The 7,705-nt window shown below is 49.1% G+C and overlaps 1 long non-coding RNA gene across 1 annotated transcript in view; it reads right to left on the bottom strand.

The window, feature by feature from the left end:
- LOC103605589 overlaps positions 1 to 7,599 on the bottom strand; it is a 46,686-nt gene extending 39,087 nt beyond the window's left edge. Inside the window, exons 1-2 of the long non-coding RNA XR_551795.1 lie at positions 7,459 to 7,599; positions 6,959 to 7,053 (exon numbers count right to left, since the gene is read on the bottom strand). This is a non-coding gene — a long non-coding RNA (uncharacterized LOC103605589). The remainder of the gene's footprint in view (positions 1 to 6,958; positions 7,054 to 7,458) is intronic.
- Positions 7,600 to 7,705: the final 106 nt, after the last annotated feature.

Raw genomic sequence — 7,705 nt, 5'->3', positions numbered from 1 at the left:
GGTTGTTATGGCTCCCTTTTCATTTCTTTTTTTTTTTCCTTTTTGTCTTTTTTCGTGACCGGCAACGGATCGCAACCCTCAGTGTCGTGCCCGTACCGGACCGGGACCGGCAACGGGATCGCAACCCTCGGTGTCGCTCCCGCACCTCACTCAGCCAGTGAGCGGCCGGTCTGTATGTGGGATCCGAACCCTCGGCGGGAGCGCCACCGCGCTCCCAAGCGGCGCACTGTAGCAGTGCGCCACCAGGCCGGCCCATCCCTTTTCATTTCTTTTTTTTTTTCCTTTTTGTCTTTTTTCGTGACCGGCAACGGATCGCAACCCTCAGTGTCGTGCCCGTACCGGACCGGGACCGGCAACGGGATCGCAACCCTCGGTGTCGCTCCTGCACCTCACTCAGCCAGTGAGCGGCCGGTCTGTATGTGGGATCCGAACCCTCGGCGGGAGCGCCACCGCGCTCCCAAGCGGCGCACTGTAGCAGTGCGCCACCGGGCCGGCCCCATTTGTCATTTCTTTGTGTTGAGAATTTTCAGAATCCTCTCTTCTAGCTATTTGAAATTCTACAACCAATTATTGTTAACTATAGTCACCCCGCAGTACTATAGAACACTAGAACTTATTCTTCCTATCTAGCTATAATTTTGTATCCATTGGCAAACCTTTCCCTATCCCCCCATCCCTACCCTTTTCAATCTCTATTAACCACTATTCTACTCTCTATTTCTACAAGATCAACTTTTTTAGTTGCCACATATGAGTGAGAACCTGTGGTATTTATCTTTTTGTGCTTGGAATATTTCACCTATATTTTTCAAAAGAAGACATACAAATGGCCAACAATTATATGCAAAAATATTCAGAATCACTAATCATCAGGGAAATGCAAATCAAAACCATAATGAGATATGACCTCAGTTAGAATAGCTATTATTGAAAAGAAAAATAACAAATGCTGGTGAGGATGTGGAGAAAGGGGAACTCTTATACACTGTTAGTGATTGTAAATTAGTACAGCCACTATGGAAAATGGTATAGAAGTTTCTCAAAAAATTACAAATAGAACTTCCATATGATCCAGAAATGCCACTTCTGGGTATTTATCCAAAGGAAATGAAATCATTATGTCAAAGGGATATCTGCACTCCCATGTTTATTGCAGTACTATCCACAATAGCCAAGATATAGAATCAACCCAAGTGTCCATCAGCAGATGATGAGATAAAGAAAATGTGATCTATACACACAATGGAATACTACTCAGCCATAAAAAAGAATAAAATCTTGGATCCTTTTCTTTAAGAAAACGATCCTGATCTGGGCAATAGCATTAGGAGAAGGTCATCTTGCTCTTGTGCTAGATGTCCTCTATTGAACTCTCTTATCTCTCCAGATCCATTCTGTCCCCTTCCTACCCTGCACTATGCCCCGGCAGGCTGACTACTATGGTCCTATCAATGGCCTTCCTTGTCCTCTGGCTTCTGGTTGGATTTGGCCAACAGGAAGTACCTACAGGAGACCAGAGGGAAGGAGGAGAGAAAGGTCACGATACTAGTCCCCTTGTCCTTCCTTGGAACTGGGCTGGCTGCCCTTCTGGAGTTAGAGGCCACAGGCCCTGTGAGGCAGAACCTCCCCCCACAGCTGGTTGGGTCTCTGGGTTCCTTCTTTTGCCCCTTCAGGCCTTGGGGCAGTTGTGATGGGAGTGGGTAGCAGGCTGCGGTTACCAGCTTCTTAGTTCTGGAGGCCTCACTTCTCCTTGTTTGTCTCTGCCCTTCTCACACATTTGTGAAGCGTCCTTCTACTTAACTCCCCTCAAATTGCCCATCTGTTCTTTGCCAGGACCCTAACTGATAGAATCCTCCCCTTCTCCTTCACCTTATAATACTATGAGGTGCTAGGCCAAGGAGTCTTTATTTTCTAAAGAATTTTCCCCCTGATTTCTATCCTACGACCACCCAAACCCTGGCCCTCAGACTTTTCTGAACTAGAGCAATTGTCTCTCACTTAGGATCCTAACTTCTTGTCTTGCTCTTTTCAACCCACACCATATACAATACCACGTTAATGACCTTCCTGAAGGCTTCCAGAAAGGCATAGGTTTCCTAAGTACAAAACCCAGAATTGGCTGCAATACCAGCAAAACAGACTAATTTTTAATTGGCGGGTTTGTTTTTTATACCATTATTCCAGAACTTTCTTTTACTCAATGGCCAATTCAACTCCTTTCACTGAGACCCAGCAAGTATCTTATGTTATTTCACTTAATTTTCACAAAAATGTTTACTTTTATTTCACAGTGTGCAATGAAATGCACACTGGCATTTTATTGCTCATATTTCATACATAACAAAATTCAGACTTAGAGATGTGATCTGTTCTGTCCGAGATCACACAGAGTACACGATAGAGCTTGAGTTCAAACTCTGGAATCCATACCCCAAAGATTTGGTTCTTACTGCCACAGTATGGGATCTGCTTATTCCATGACATCTTTGTGGGGGTTATATGACACCTCAATACTCTCTTCAATGAAACAAAGTCTGCTCCAGAAAGGTAATTTGTTAGCATGCCAATCCATGATAAAGACCAACAGAGGGGCCAGAGGGTAGGGGAAGGCTATGGAATGAGGGTGACTGGTCGATGGTACCATTGCTCATGGTGGACGTGATGCTCACCTGGCCTTGAGGATGTGCCAGACCTGGGTTTTGCACATAGGAAAGCCACAGCTTTCATGAGCTCCGGGAGTTCTGATCCAAGTGAGGAACATGGAGTTTTATGGGACACAGAATCTACTCTGGTGCTCAGGGCCTTTGGCACATGGGGGTCAACTCAGTCTCCCTTGGCTTTGGAACTCCTGGGGCCAACATAAGAACTGGATACCCTGACAGGGAGTAACCAAAGATTTATTTGCTTAAGAATATGCACATTAGATGAGTGGTACCCCATGGTTCTAGGACTATGGGAGAGCAAACAGTCTGGGTTCAGCTCCTTCCTTGCTCTGAGGGTTTAGGAAAATGACCAATGTACAAACAAGAATGAAGAAACACCCCAGAATGTATCTTTGCTAGCGGCTACACATCACAGCTCTTACAGAGTTTGCTGTCTGGTGGAGATGGGCTTCAGTGCAAGGGTCACATTGGCCACTGTGTCATGACAGGGACTGGACTCTGGAGGAACAGGGCCAAGGTGCACTGGGAGTGCACATTAGCTAGACTTGGGGACTGGAGAGGACTTCTGCAGCTCTGAAGGGTGAGGAAGCCAGTCTGGATGAAGAATGGGGGTGGGCAGAGGGGCTGGTGCTCATGGGGAGGGGGCTTTGCAGGAGGAAGGAGCAAAGTCAGCAGGAGCAAGCCCTTAGAGGGGTGGAAGGAGGGGGATGTGATGGACATGGTGAAAGGTGCAGAGTAGACCACATGGAGCTGGTGAGCAGGGCCAGGGCCAGGCCACAGGGGCCCTACGGGCCTTGCTGAAGAGTTTCCACTCTCATCCTAGCACTGATGGAATCTGTGTTTAAAGCAGAGTGTGACACAGAGGGTGGATGTGGAAGAATGACTGGTGGGGCTGGAGTGGATGAAGAGTGACCATTAGGGGCTGCCTCAGTAGGTTAGGAGACACATGACAGATCCCTGGAGTAGGTTGGGAGTGTGCAGGGGGTAAGAAAAGCTAGATGGTGGAGCCACCCCACAGAAGCCAAAGTGGCCATGATTGGCCTGTTTCCCTTCCTTTCCTCTGAAGTCCTTCACCCAGGAGAGTGTGCTGACTCAGTATTAGCTGGGTTTCCTGAGCCTCGGGTGTCCTGCTCATGCCTTCGGTGTCCTGTTCTCTCCTCAAAGTACCCTCCTTTTCCCCACTCATTGGCTCCGAGGGCTGGACCCCACCTGCTGCATTCCACCCAGGTCTGCCCACCACCCCACTCTGTCATCTCCAAAAGCACCCTTTTCTCTCCAGTTCCTGCCTTCGGTGTGCTAATGCTTAGAAGCACATTAGATTTCAGAAGAAAGGATTCAGATGAAACTAAAATTCACACTTAGGAGTCACCGATTGAGCACTCTCCTGTTTTTGTCATCTGAGAAATGGGTTTCTTTTTAATAAAAAACAATTTACGTATGATTACAAAGCATTTCCTCATAATCCCATTGAATAATCCTCAAAAATCTCACTTCAGGTACACTTCTCAATTCATGATGAAGATGTAACATCTTAGAGGTTGAGTGACCTGCTTGCTAATGTCATAGAGTCCACAATGACAACAGACACAATGACCACCGCAGTGATAGTGACAGCATGACCACCTCCACCACTGATATGATGCCAGCTATGTCCACAGCTAAGGTACCACACTTCCTATTTTACAAGAAACATTAACATTTCATCTCCATTCCAAGCTGAGGTAGGTCTCATCATTCCTGTTTTTGCAGATGAGATGGCCATGCTGAAGACCACACAGCTAACAAGTGAAAAAAAGAGGACTGGAACACAGGACCCTCCAATTCCAGTGCCTGAGCTCTCTCAACCTGATTGCTGCCCAGAGCCCACAGCCCTGTGCTCCTCTTCTCCAGGTGAAGTGATTTGGAACTTAATAATTAGCCCATGCCTTCCTCCCACTTCTGTGATGACATTTGAACCACTGATGAGGAGTTGTACTCACTGTCAAATATATTACACGTCTAAGTACCTTTCCTAATCCAACAATTAACTGCATGACTTAAAGTTTCTAAACATTAGCTACAAGCACCCTTTGCACAGCTTGGATGGGAAAGTCTGATGAGACCAAGCAGGGCAAGTGCTTAGCACAGGGGCTGGTGGGGAGTGGGGACCCAATAAACGGAGGTGAAAGTAAAACTAAGTAAGAGTTTCTATTGGGGACGATTTCAGGCATGAGGATTCAGGTAAGAATTTCACACCTTAAAGGAGAGCATCTTTGCTTAGATCGGGTCACACAATGACCTCCCGCCAACATCCTGCCCCTATTAACTTATGACCCCATCGCTCCTTCTCTCCTGTGAGGCCTGATTTCAACTTTCTCCATTTGCAGACTTTCAGGGTTGGGAGAAACCTTGATGATGATCGAGTCCAGCTCCCAAGCTCTGAGCCTGAGTGTCCCCCACGTCCCTGTTTAGAGAAGCACTTCCTCTTATGGGTAACTCAGGGGCTCGAGCCATTCTATTCTGTTTATATTCCACTATTCCTGAGAAATAAACACACTCTCCATACTTAGAAAAAGCATATGAGGCTGGAATGGCATTTTTGTCAGTCCTCATTTTCTGCAGCGTTTACCTCTATTGGTTGTTATTTCCTAAAAAAAAAAAAAGGAAAATCTATTCCTTTCTTTCAGGAATACTCAGTGTTGCTAACAGAACAAGAGTTCCTTAGGATTCCAGAGAGAGAAAAGAGCTGATTTAGTTGCTTGTTTCCTTTCTTAGTTGCTTGAAAAATAGATGAGCCATCTTTCTCTTCTGTCACTTAGGAAAGGACTCCCATAAATACATATTTTCCCTAGAGATAGTGAAAAATGACAGGCAATTCACATCTTTATTTGTCTGAAAACATGCAGATGCAAACGGTGTGGCCCACTATGTGATAGGGTCTACAGGATTTAGCTCTTTTCCTGAGCCTGGTAGGATGTCACAACACCATTCCAGACTGTCACAATCAAGAGGCAAATTTCTTTGGCTGTAAGAGGCAGAGGGAGTCCAGCCACACGCTTGCTTAGCATAGATATGTAATACACAAAGGAAGACAGCAGAGAGATGAGTCATACAAATACATAGTAAATAAATATATTTCATTTCCATCTCAGTGGCTTTTGCTTTGTTTTCCTCTTCTCTATGCCAACGGCCTTGAAATAGAGGGAGGATGAGGAAATAGTAGAGTTTGGCTGGACACAGCCTCAGTAAGGTACTGATTTTTTGGCCTTGCTCCTCAGTTCTTGCATTTTTGGAAAAAAACCTTATGGATTTGTAGATTAGAAGGGTTTCTAATTCAAGCCCTGTCATCTTATAGATGATCAATCTGAAATGCAGAGAGAGGACTGATAACAAAGTCATAGACCCAGGGAAATGAGTGTTGGTAGGGGTCCTCTGGCTCAACAACCTCAATCTGATGCTGGAATGACCTAGAGAAGCTAAACTGATGAGAGCACGGGAGAGTGAGACTTGAACCCATAAGTGGCCTCCTGGGGCATTGCCCACGCCACGGCACCTAGTTGGTGCCGTGGTCGACAGAACTATACTGAAGAGAAACAGACTGTGCTTCCTTGTATTGCTGTATGCATTTCTCAGTAGCTGAGGCCCAAGCTGGCAGCAAAATGTGTGGTCCTGGCTCTGCAAAGCAGTTATTGCCTCTGGCATGTGAGAACTGTCCCCAAAGGGCTTGCCCCTTTTCTCTTACTCTCTGGAATGGCTAACCAGCCTGTAGGTATGTGGAGAAATCAGCCTTGGGCTCACCCGGCAAAGAGGCACAGGAGCTGGACATTTCGCAATCTCCAGACCCAAAGGTGGTTTCCTGATATTTGTTTATTAAACTGCTGTTTCCCATCCCACTGCCTGTCCACACCCACTCACCCTCCCGCCCGCAGGCCAGCCTCCCTTCCCAGCTCCAGGACGAGCAAGACGCTCCATGGTTTTCCAGATGTGCACAGGGAGGTCTCCTCAGAGCCCCCACAGTCAGACAATGGACACACACTGCTTCCTAGGCCTTCCCAGGCATGGCTAGAAGGAGACAAGCAGCCTTCCCAGCAGAGGCAACTGGCGCCGCTAAAATATTAGCCAAATTATCATGGAAAGCCAGACCCTGAAGCTATCCCTGTGTTGGGGAGCACAGAAAACACCAAAAAGGAGTCTGGGGGTCATGTGTCCACGCAGTGCCAGGCTTCCTTCCTCACTCCAGGCAGCCCCAGCGCAGGCTCCTGCACCTCCCGCCCCCACCCCTGTTCCCATGGCAAAGGAGAGGAGGATCCACTTACTGCTCGTGTTCATGGTGATGTCTTCGCACTGGGTCTTTCATTCAATACGGAGGCCCTGGTTGTTCTGTAAATCTCCTTCCGACCTCACTCATCACCTGGGGGTGAAAAGGCAGTGCAGTGCCAGCTCCGTATCCTCAGGTGCTCTCTGTCCCTCTGCTGTCCCCTCTCCGTCTGGGCTGTCACCACCGCCTTGAAGGCGAGTGGACTAATAGGCGCAGGTGAGAGCGAGGAGGAGCACGAGGAGGCGGGGAAGACACGGGCGCCCATGGTCTCCTGCTCCTGGGACCCGGATCCCGGGCAGCTGCGGGGCTGGCGGCGCCTGCTCGCGCGCACGGCGACTATTCCAGCCCAGCGGCTCCGGAGCCCAAAGGGGGTGTGGACCACGGGGAGGAAGGGCGGGGGCAGCGCGTCCCCGCCCGGCCTCTAAAGGGGGTGTGGACCACGGGGAGGCAGGGCGGGGGCAGCGCGTCCCCGCCCGGCCTCGGGGAACAGGGACCCACCTCTCGGCCAGCGTCGGGAGCCAGAGGCCCCTGGCCCGGCCCCTGCGAGCGATTCATGAATCCTGGTCCTCGTCTGGGGTCTGGAATTGCAGGGCGAGCAGAGCGAAATAGGAGAGCGGGACATCCATGACGCGGGCTGGCGGGGTGGCAGCGCGGGGGACGCGGCCGCTCGCTGCCGCCACCTGCTGGACGCGCGGGCGCGTGCCCGAGGCCCCGCCCCGCCAGGCTTCTGCCTGGGTCCTGGGCA

This window comes from Galeopterus variegatus, unplaced genomic scaffold (assembly GCF_000696425.1).
Source record: "Galeopterus variegatus unplaced genomic scaffold, G_variegatus-3.0.2 Scaffold5925, whole genome shotgun sequence".
Taxonomy (NCBI): Eukaryota; Metazoa; Chordata; class Mammalia; order Dermoptera; family Cynocephalidae; genus Galeopterus; species Galeopterus variegatus.
This window is presented reverse-complemented; position numbering and strand designations above follow the sequence as displayed.